Source organism: Thermobia domestica, chromosome 1, assembly GCF_964235325.1.
Source record: "Thermobia domestica chromosome 1, izTheDome1.hap1.1, whole genome shotgun sequence".
NCBI lineage: Eukaryota > Metazoa > Arthropoda > Insecta > Zygentoma > Lepismatidae > Thermobia > Thermobia domestica.
Genome location: NC_137454.1, coordinates 101,364,448 through 101,377,164, shown reverse-complemented (window position 1 = coordinate 101,377,164; position 12,717 = coordinate 101,364,448).

Genomic DNA, 12,717 nt, shown 5'->3' with positions numbered 1-12,717 from the left:
CGCATCGTCACCACCGATCATGTTCCATTCGGAATGAACTTTAGTATTCTGATCAGAAGTATTCTCTAAATGAAGTGGTTTAAGATTAAAAAAACAAAAAGAAAAAAGAAAAGATGAAGTTGCAGTTTACTGCGCTCCAGTTGCTCCATTAGGCCTACCGCTCACTGGCGACAAAACAGTTGCGCAACTATCTCGTCGCTGTCGCCTGCAGTCAGCAACTTCACGGAGACAAAACAGTTTTGTTGCCATACCCTCGCTCACTGGCGACGGCAACAGAAAAGTTGCCGAGCATTTGATATCACAATTTACATAATCGGCAACCGGAACAGTTCGCATAATCGCTGGTTTCGGCCATTAAAAAGAAAAAAACTACCGCCCATTCCAATGGTTAAATAAATAAATTTAAATAAACTTTCGAAGGTAGCGTCAACAGGGGCGTTATTTCAGACTTCACTTGAGGGGGCAAGAGCACCACCGATATAAGATTTTCACGTTTTGTACTAGTATATTAGTAGACAATTGATTAAAGTATATATATTCCTCAAACTCTTGGGGAGCAATTGCACCTCCTGTCCCCCCCCCTAAATGACGTCCCTGAACGTCAATGAGTAACAAAAATAACAGTATTGTGTAAGCTGATATGAACGGGAACAATTATTCGAATCAAAACATAACAACAACAACGAAAATATAAAACGACTGGAAATAACTAACAGAACGAAACTAACAAAAGCGGCAATCCGACAACACTGTACAGTAACTGTACTCTCAATGTTCTACGTATAGCCATAAAATAAAAATTGGCTTTCTTCGTTCTTCCCGCGTGTTCTTCACGTTTTAAAATCGGCCATTACAGTACAGTTTTTTTTCTTTTTTATATTTGAAATGGAAAGAAACTTGAAAATGATAATTTTATCTGTATTTTTTTTTCTAGTTGTGGGAAATTAATGAAAGTAGTAGTGTGTAGTATGACAGCGATATGTCATTATCGAAAATTGTACCTACCTGTGTTGTTTTTTCTTGGCTGGAAAGCTCATTCTAGTTTCTTATAACAGCGAAACACACTTCCTTCCATAATTTCTTCTTTATATATATTTCTTCTTTAACGCTGAGCGTTTCTCTATATCCTCAATTAATTTTTCATAGTCTTTATCAATAAAGACATGCTAGACTAATCAAAGAATGTATTAGTTTCCATTGCGAACACTTCTTTTCACGCGCTACACACGGAAGGAACTGTTACGTGAAAAAACTTGTAGAAAACATTTATTTTTTACCTTTCTATTTGGAGGATACCTCGGCAACTTTTCTGTCGCCGTCGCCTCAGTGAGCGGACTCCCATAAGACTCAATGCATTTTTAGATGTTGCGCAACTGTTCCGTCGCCGAGCTGTTGCCCTGCTGTCGCCCTGCTTGGCGACACCTCGGCAACTTTTCTGTCGCTGTCGCCTCAGTGAGCGGACTCCCATAAGACTCAATGCATTTAGCCAGAGCAACAAGATAGTTGCCCGACAAAATGTTGCCAGTGAGCGGTAGGCCTTATGATTACATTATCTTCCCCCATCATGTAGTTTAATATTAGACCTACCGCTCACTGGCGACAAAACAGTTGCGCAACTATCTCGTCGCTGTCGCCTGCAGTCAGCAACTTCACGGCAACAAAACAGTTTTGTTGCCATACCCTCGCTCACTGGCGACGGCAACAGAAAAGTTGCCGAGCATTTGATATCACAATTTACATAATCGGCAACCGGAACAGTTCGCATAATCGCTGGTTTCGGACATTAAAAAGAAAAAACTACCGCCCATTCCAATGGTTAAATAAATAAATTTAAATAAACTTTCGAAGATAGCGTCAACAGGGGCGTTATTTCAGACTTCACTTGAGGGGGCAAGAGCACCACCGATATAAGATTTTCACGTTTTGTACTAGTATATTAGTAGACAATTGATTAAAGTATATATATTCCTCAAACTCTTGGGGAGCAATTGCACCTCCTGCTCCCCCCTAAATGACGTCCCTGAACGTCAATGAGTGACAAAAATAACAGCATTGTGTAAGCTGATATGAACGGAAACAATTATTCGAATCAAAAGATAACAAGACCAACGAAAATATAAAACGACTGGAAATAACTAACAGAACGAAACTAACAAAAGCGGCAATCCGACAACACTGTACAGTAACTGTACTCTCAATGTTCTACGTATAACTATAAAATAAAAATTGGCTTTCTTCGTTCTTCCCGCGTATTCTTCACGTTTTAAAATCGGCCATTTTTATGCAGTACAGTTTCTTTCTTTTTTATATTTGAAATTGAAAGAAACTTGAAATGATAATTTTATCTCTATTTTTTTCTAGTTGTGAGAAATTAATGAAAGTAGTAGTGTGTAGTATGACAGCGATATGTCATTATCGAAAAATGTACCTACCTGTGTTGTTTTTTCTTAGCTGGAAAGCTCATTCTAGTTTCTTATAACAGCGAAACACACTTCCTTCCATAATTTCTTCTTTATATATATATTTCTTCTTTAACGCTGAGCGTTTCTCTATATCCTCAATTAATTTTTCATAGTCTTTATCACTAAAGACATGCTAGTCACTAATCAAAGAATGTATTAGTTTCCATTGCGAACACTTCTTTTCACGCGCTACACACGGAAGGAACTGTTACGTGAAAAAACTTGTAGAAAACATTTATTTTTTACCTTTCTATTTGGAGGATACCTCGGCAACTTTTCTGTCGCCGTCGCCTCAGTGAGCGGACTCCCATAAGACTCAATGCATTTTTAGATGTTGCGCAACTGTTCCGTCGCCGAGCTGTTGCCCTGCTGTCGCCCTGCTTGGCGACACCTCGGCAACTTTTCTGTCGCTGTCGCCTCAGTGAGCGGACTCCCATAAGACTCAATGCATTTAGCCAGAGCAACAAGATAGTTGCCCGACAAAATGTTGCCAGTGAGCGGTAGGCCTTACATATAAGGTCTTGAGACAACTGTAGTAAGATATAGATTAAATTCTGATTTTGACATAATTTATGTTTATTCTTCAAAATACATTCCTCCTTCATTGATGCACTTGTTCGTACGTTTCTCCAAATTCTTCATAGCTTATATAACAGCTATTTTGAGGACGTTGCGAAGCATCAATCAATGCTTCATGTAACATGTGACTAGGTTTCAACCATTTTCGTTCATTAGACTCTGAACACGGACGTGGTTTGCAAGTGAGAGTTTTCGCCTTGTCACTACTCTCATAGATGAGCAGGTGTGCCAACTGAGTTTTCTGTTAAAGCAAGCAAGAGTACAGCAGAAACTCTACAAACAATTGAGATGCATATAGGAGTACTGGCACGAGTTATGCCATCATGTGTCGGTGGTATGATCGATTTCGATATTGAAGGGAGGACGTGAAGGAGATGCAATAAACGATTATCTTTGCCACAACAGGCGATAATGTGGAATCTGTTCGTCGTATGCTGACAGAAGCTTGCTTATATGACACTCCAAATGACTGCCGATAATTTGAGTATTGGTAATTGAAATTTGCCATAAGAGGATGTCATTTTCAATCAGGGGAAGACATTCAGAGCGCATGTGACAAAGGAATTCGCAACACCCCCCCCCAAAAAAAAACTGCCTTTCTACAGGTCATGAAGTAGTTGGAGAAAGGTGCAAACAAGTGCATCAATCAAGGAGGAATGTATTTTGAAAAATAAAAATAAATTGTGTCCATATCAGAAATTTTCTGTTTTATTACAGCTGTCCGTTATAGAGGTTGCAAAAATTTAAATTAGTCTCAGCTCTTGCTATAATTGTATGCAGTATAATGCAATATACAGTAAAATACTTTAGTTATAAATGCAATTATAAGGTGAATATTGAAATATTGTATTCAGTGCTCCTGTTTGAATTACTGGGGGATGCGGGGAAAACTCTCTCTCTCTCTCTCTCTCTCTAACGAAACAAAAATAACTAACTCTGGGGGTTGTATTCGTGATGTATTGGGACACGACTGTGAACCGGAAGACCTAGTGGTAGTCAGACTCATTACTCACTAGATGCACTAACCCAGACAGACCCATGACCTGGAGACGATGAAACATCGTCATATACGTAGGGATTAAGTGTGACGGTGCTACTGTAATTTTAACAAGCACAATTCTCTCCTCTCTCTTCTTCTCGTTTCACTACATCTATAATATTCTTTTTTGATTATTCGTTGAGTTTGTGTGTCACAGCATTGCACCGAAAGATAACTACAAGGTTTATCAGAATATGAATGGGTCAGAATCAAAGAAAAAATAAGCTACATGTTTTCTTTTGAGGGATCGTCAATGTTTAATTGAGTAAACCTATAAAACTTGTCGTTTAGATTATAAAAATTTCCGACGAGTCTAAACAGTGTTTTGTTAAATCTTTTTTATAAGCTACATGTTTTCTTTTGAGGGATCGTCAATGTTTAATCGAGTAAACCTATAAAACTTGTCGTTTAGATTATAAACATTTCCGACGAGTCTAAACAGTGTTTTGTTAAATCTTTTTTGTATAGTATATGTTTAAAAAACAATCTACTATTTCTCAGTATGGAAAGAAGAATAAACATGAAATTATATTTGAAATATTCAAGATATGGTATCTTAAGAAATGTCACACTGGAGATAGAACAAATGAATGTGGAGCTCGAGCATTGAACGTTAATAATCAATTATAAAATTATATAGCAGTGCCGCAGAGATTATGTTTTTCAGCTGCTTCCAGATCTCCGGGTCTGCCCGAGTCACACTCGGTGTGAGAAGCGAGATCCAGACCCGGATAAAAGTCTTACCCAAGTGACCCTTGACCCGTTCCATCACTGAAGTTTATGTGAATATGCACTACAAAATACGTTGAATGTGTAGCAATTTGCCTCTCAATTACATGCCATCCCCTTGTAAGAATACACCTATACGCACACTGACTGTGCTTAAAGTGGCTCACTGCAGTTTATTATTATTATTATTGCAGTGCAGTGCACTATGCAGTGTATTATAAAAACAAAAGAGTAATTTCATCTTACAATTGTTCTGCTTGGTGGTTTACCAGGAGCCTTATTCCGTACTATTCCTTCGTAAAAATTGCGAAGCGCATAGCAAAACATATAGGGCCTTATGCAGAGTCGTTTTGGCATATCATTAGCGTCATACTAAAGGCCTGACTACTGCAGGAAACATATGTTAGTCAAACTCTTTAGTATGGCACTAATTACACGTCAGAACAACTCTGCATAAGGCCTCTAAAAATCAACTATAGTTGCTATGCATATTATCGCAAACTAAAATGTAGAGTTTGTGTTCCGTTGATGAAAACCGTTTCAGAATAAGTCCTGCGTCATTGACTTGCGATAAAAGGGAATAGAATGTATGGAAAAGAGATTTGATGTTTACTGTACTATATCACACATTTAATTTGCAAATTTCTGAAGGTACATTCTGTGATAAATATTAGGTTATTGCGAATGAAATGTCCGCTTTAATGTCTGTTGGGAAACTCACCTCAGCAACACAACACACAGATGAACTAACGTGACAAACTCAGTACAGATCACAGATGACGAGAACAACCCCAGCAGAAGTAGTGTGACGTAGGTATGGGCTCGCCCACTTTTCGCACGGGGGTTTCAAATGACACCACGGAATAGCACACACATAACTTTACCCGGAGTAGCAGACGACATCTAAGTATAGACCACACCTCAAAAACCGAAAATGGACTCGACCGTGTCGTTGACCTTTCCCTGCTTCCCCTGTTTTAGGGTTCTTCTCGTCATCTGTGAGCTGTACATGATACAACCAACAGGCTAGGATAGGAGTTAGTGCGTTGTTGAATAGGGTCATACGAAAGTGCACCATGGCGGACACCATTATGAGCGGTTTTTCTTTACGAACTGAAACTGGAATATTCAGCACAACAATTCGCCAGAAACACTAACAGTTCATTTGTTCAGAAATGGCCAATAAATGCTCCATTCGCTGTTAGTTCGTGAACTTTCGTTCCGGCAACACAGAATTGCAAACTCAATTCGTGGGCACTTACCAACATCATGTTCGAATGAGCTCGTCAGGAACATCGTAAAAGCAAACTCTCGGAAAAGTGTTCGTGCAATTTGCAGAAGAATTAGGTATATACATCATACCACTGTCGTTTAGCGGTTTCGAGCAATCGGTAAGGTGAAAAAGTTGGATTCATATGTGCTACGTGAATTAACACGGGCGAACAAAACTCGCTGTCTTCAGGTGTGCTATTCTATGAGTGTATGGATAACCGGGAAAGTTTCCTGCATTGTATTGTCACTTTAGGTTTAAAATAGATCTGCTCTGACAATCCTAAAAGTCAGGACAATGGTTGGATTGTCATCAATGTAAAGGACGGTTTCCTAAACAACTCTACACTCACAGGTGTTGTTGCCACTATGGTGACAGTGATACATCATGTATTTCTCAGTCGAAGTGAAGCCATCAACGTAGATCTTACTAATAAACTCAAGGCAAAGCACTGCAAACTTATCCGCAAGAAACATCCAGCAATGATCAACAGACACAATGGGCCTTATGCAGAGTAGTTCTGCATAAGGCGTGACGCGTGATTAGCGCCATACTAAATAGTTCAACTAATATATGTTTCCTGCGGTAGTCAGGCCTTTAGTATGACGCTAATTATACGTCAAAACGACTCTGCATAAGACGGAATGTCTTTATGTGTTGGTAGGTTGTCAAGAAGTGTCACAAAGGAGTGCACATACTGTAGTCTAAGGTTTATGTTAGCTACTGGGATTGCAAGATAAAACAAGGGTAGCAAGAAACAAGATGCGTTGAAGATTCTGAGTATATATCGTAGGGACAAAGATTAGAAAGATTATATAATTGTATGAATTCGTAAGATTGAAAGGATACTATTGTTAAGAAAATTTAAGAACAAAGGTACGATTAAATTAAGAATAAAGAATCCAGATTTATGTAAGAGTGAATACATGAGTTTTGATTACTGCCACAGTACAATTTGAGATAGTCTACGATAATTATTATTTTAAAGTACGAACAGTAGCCAGAATACCCTTTAGGAAGTAACATAATTTCATTTTATTAAGTAACATTATGCTGCACTCATTGCTTGTCTACATATGCTGCAAAGAACGATGCAAGCTCCGCATGAGTTGCAGTATGAAACCCTTCCTCATCCACCATACTGTCTCGATATCTCTCCGACTGACTGCTACCTCTTCCGGCATCTCGGTTGCTGGTTGAGAAAGAATATCTTCCCTTATTATTAGACGGTGCAACATGCAACTGAGAACTTCTTCATATCGCAAACTCCAAACTTCTTTCACTACGGAATCTTTTTTTTTTTTTTTTTTTTTTTTTTTTTTTTTTTTTTTTTTTTTTTTTACTGAGCGATGGAAAAATATGTAGTTGTAGACGGTGGTATTGATTGGCCAGGTATTGTAGTTTTCATTTTTGGTCTTCGAAAATGAAACATCTGCAGCGATATTTTATTCGCACCAATCAAATAGTATGATTAAAAAAAAATCATGTCCGTTTTAAAGACGTTACTAAAACGGGGAGAAAGAAGACTGTTCGTGTCCGTGGCAGAGAGGTTCTCTTTTGTAATAATACCTGTATTTTTGTCGAAAAAAAAAATCTGTTCATGTTGCCGCCATCATGACTGAGGAAGAATGCTGATGCCTCTGGATCCTTGGAACCTTCTCACCAGTTTCTCTAAAAGATGTAGCATACATCGTGTCATTTTGGGCATTGAAACTGTCCTCAACACTGAAAATCTTTTCGTCAGTGAAAAGGATTCGACGGTTCCAATTTGCTGCGTAACGTTTAAGAAAGCACTTTGCTTTTAGAAGCCTCTGGTGCTTTAGTTCATTTGTCAGGAGATGTCCTTTGCGTTGTTTGGAAGTATGAAGTCCCAGGTCACTGTTTAACATGTAAGACACAGATATTGTCGATATTTTTAGCTCACGAGCCATAACTAACTGTTTTTCCTAACCTAAGTGGATTTCGTCGGACACGCGCCGCCACTGCTTTCACAAATTCCAGTCTCAACAAAGCGCTGGGTATTCCGGTAAACTATTTTTTTTCCCTAATTTGCAGTTTCTGGAAGGTTTTGAAAATCTCCCCTGGTGATATGCCAACACCCCAACGGCCATACAATTTTCATACGCGCCCCATTCCAGCTTGAACGGTTACAATTGACACCTTTACACTTCTTCCGCTCATCCAGCACTGACTCACGCTTCACGATACTGCTCTTGATGTCGCTCGTTTGTACGGGCGGAAGTACAGCAACCCTCAAAAGCTGGGGCAGTAATTATGGTAAAACTAAGTATATATAAGAATTTAATGGAAACACGTTAATGTCTGAATTGGCGACGGTCAGGCGGCAACCGCAGCGCCAGGCTGTTAGTGGTAGTGTTAGGACAAACTCCGTATTATGTGAAAAGCAACAGAACAGCACTGTGAAGTGAACTGAGCAGACAATGATAGTGTAATAGAGCGATCTCTCCGATTTTCAAAGAGGGAAAATTGTTAGTGTTCGATTATGTGGTGTGAACATGACGAAACTGGCAATTGTGTTTGGTGTGTCGCGAGGGATAATGTCCATGATGATGATAGCCTAAGAAAACTCATAACAAAACTACAATGGCGAAGAACAGTGGTCAGAAGAAAGCCCTCAATGGCAGTTCTCACCGAGAATTTGTCACTCAGAACTAAATGCAACTAAGCTGCAAGTGACGGTGGAACTCAAGCTATATCTTCCACAGCCTGCATCGACGATCACACTCCGCCGCGAGTTACACATGGACATATGAAGTCGAGCTGCACTGGCAAAACTGCTGATAAGGAACCTCACGCTTTAGCATGATGCTCGGTGCCGTGAACATGCAACATGGGCCACTGTTGCCTGAAAACATGTAATATGATTGGATGAATCACCGTTCGCCTTATTTAAAATCACGAGTCGTTTTAATTATAGCAGATGCCCAGAGAAGAGTGTGATCTGCAGTGTTTCCGCCAGCCGTGAAACATGGAAGCGGCTCTGTGATACTATGGGTCGTATTATTCTGGTTTTCATTAGGTCCCGTGCTGATGCTTACTAGTCACGTCACTGCCCGTGATTGAAATAAAATGAAGTCTTTCAGTTTAACATCTCACGATTAAGGCAACTGAATGATGAAGGAAGAATTAGTGGAATAAGAATATACGAGCAAAGGCATAAGAATATACGGGAGTAACTCGAGAAAACTCACGGACACAATATTACACTGCCTGTGAGGTTATGATTTTAGGGCACCATGCCTACCATATGGTCCAAGTTTGCGAGAAACGCCATATTCTAGTACAATGTTGTGCCCACTCACACAGCTGGAGCTATTCTGGCATGATTTAAAGGACATCGTAATGAAGCTGCACACCTTCCCTAGCCCATCCAATCCCCGAGCTGAACATCTGTGGTCCGTTTTAGAGACTCGAATGTAGCACAGATTTCCGCTTCCACTCGCTCTCACGGAACTGAGAGACACTGCACGCGAAATTGTGTAATATTCTAGATGCTATCATTCATATCCTCTTTGACTTCACTTCATATCTCACCAGAGATGTTCTGAGAGGGAAAGGTGGTCCAACGCCATATTAATCTGGCCATTTTCAGGTGTTTCTACTAAATTCATAAACCTCTGTCTATAACAAAGCCCATGCGGTGAAATCAATATTACGAGGTAAATTCTACAATGATAATAAGAGAACATACACTTTAATCAAAATGATATGCTATCCAATTGAAGTCTGTAGTCACCCTCTAAACTTCATCACAGCACTGAACTAGATAGGGAAGGTCAGGATTACACTGGTTGACTAATGACAATAAGAACAATTTCTTGATCGATAAGAAAATTGTGGTTGAAGACGAATTCAATACCATTGATTTTATTATTAAGTTAACAGAAAATTTCAAAAGGTGAGAAAGACCACCCCGTAGCAATGATGGTTTGAATAGGATTGCTTCACGAAAGAATATATCTCGTCATTTTTTGCTCCAAGGATGAAAAAACTGGAGCAACTTTAACAAAACCCTCTACCTTGTTTGAAATTGACAAGACAACCAGTAGTTTAGAAAACTGGTTTGCTCAAAGCGAACTAAAATTAAACATAGACAAATCTACAGGCCTAATTTTTTCATCATATTTATTTAAATAATTAGTATTTTTCTGACAGAGTATGCACTTCTTTATTAAAAAATAAATTGTTTGGTAACAGTTTCGATAACGTAATGTTATCTTCCTCAAACGTTAATATGTACATTCATATTAATGTAGGTAATAGAGACATCCTAAAATTAAATTATTGATATCCATTGTTACTTCTTATATAATTTTGATGAACCCATAGTTAAGCTTCGTTTATCTTCACTCCTATCATCAGCTAATAATAACCCAGATGACAAAGCCAGGCTGTTAGCTGTCTCTTCCTCCAAAAACGGTGCATGGCTTCAAGCCCTACCTTCTCACACACTCGGCCTACACCTTTCTAATGAGAGCTTTCGTATTGCTACAGCTCTGCGCTTAGGTGCTAATATTTGTGAGCCTCACCACTGTCCTGCCTGCAACGCATATGTTGATAATAAAGGATTACATGGTCTTTCATGTAAAAAAAAAAAAAAAAAAAAAAAAAAAAAAAAAAAAAAAGTGAGGAAAGACAATCTCCACTTCATAATTTGAACGACATCATTTGTAGAGCCCTCGTTTCAGCGGGAGTTCCTTCAATAAAAGAACCAAATGGTTGTTGCCGCTCTGATGGTAAAAGGCCTGACGGTATGACCTTGGTACCGTGGAAAAATGGAAAAGCACTAGTCTGGGATTTCACATGTTCCGATTCATTTGCTCCTTCCAACATACCCCATTCTTCAATTCAGGCAGGTCTCGTCGCCGCTCACAGAGAATCTGACAAAAGACTAAAATACACAAACCTACTGGACAAATATTGGTTTGTAACAGTAGCAATAGAAACCAGTAGGTCTTGGGGTCACGAAGAATCTAATTTCATTAACGAAGTTCCTCATCGATTAGCGATGAAAACTGGTGACCCCCGAGCTACTGCATTCCTTTTCCAATGTATCAGCATTGCCATCCAGCGCGGGAATGTGTCATCTATCTTAGGCACATTACCTCCTGGTAAAGAATTGGACGAGATTTTTCTTCTATAACCCGCAATAAGATAGAAGTACAGACATCATAAAAGGCTGACACCATCATAAAAGGCTTGACGATGTTCCGAAGAATGTATTGAATCCAGGAAAGGATTTTTATTATTTACTGGCGAAATATAAATTTATTTGTTTAAAAAAAATAATTAATTTTGTATTCACTTATCATGTTATTATGTATTGCTTGTAATACGTTAGTTAATGATTGATTAAGTGATTAAAGTTTAAATTTTAAATTTATATAATGTAACAATACGATATTATTATAATTTACCGTTTCATTTCAATTTTTTATATTATAACTGTTCCTATTAATATATATAATCACTATTATTATCATTTTTCTCTTTCTTTTCTTCTTCTTATTCCCAAATATCAATTAAATTCCCTAATAACCGTGATTTTTTTCTTTTGAATTTGAAGTCCATTTGTGTAATCCATTAATCTTTCGCTTGTTTTCTCTCTTAATCCTTCTCGCTTCTTTCTATTTTCTTATTAATGTTCTATTCTCTTTTTCTAAATCTTGTACCCCTTCCTAATCTATATAATGTCCTGTTTCTTTTACATGTTTATATATCGCGTTATTTTCTCTTTTAAGTTTCACGTCATCCTTACGTTGTTTTATTCTTTCTTTAAGCTTTTTTTTTTTTTTTTTTGTTTCTCCAATATATATCATGTTACATTTCTTACATTTCACTTTATACACTACTCCTCCATTATCTTTTATGTCCTTCTTCTCATTCCTCATTTTCTTAATCACTTCTAGGATTCTTCTTCCTCTTCTGTATGTGTTCACATCTCCTTTACTTAATAAGTTCTTTTGTATCTCTGTCTTTTCTCCAATGCCCTCTATTCCATGCCATATGAAATAAAAATGAAATGAAATTAAAAAAAAAAAATGAAATATAAAAATATATTTTTCAATAGGATTAGCATCAGCCTATAAAGTCAAGAATCGTAGAACCACTTCACTAGCTCTTGCTCTTGACAATGGATTTTAAAAAAGCCAAGATCTAAATCCGCTGGACTATATATATATCTTTGGTGTGTGATCAAAGGGTGCTTAAGTTATTTTTCCGTTATTTTAAGTTTGTGATATATATATATATATTGTTTACCAGAAAAAATAATATTTCGTTTGGTTCTATAGACTTATATCTGGGTGCAATAATCAATGTGCCTTAAACCAAATTTCATAACATTTGCTCAGTACTAAGGACTTACATATTTTGTAAGTCCTTAGTACATTGACATATTTTGAAGTTTGTTTTGATTCTTCTGAAGAAGTAATTTTCTTACTTAATTTTCTTTGACCAACACCAAAGATGATATGGATTGAGTAAACATACTAACGTTCCTGATTAGGAGTCATTCGAAGATGCAGAGAACTTTACTTCGAGACCATGTAATTCAGTTTTGAGATTAAGTGTTAAACGAATAATACAATCCTAATGCGCTATAAGGAACAAAATCA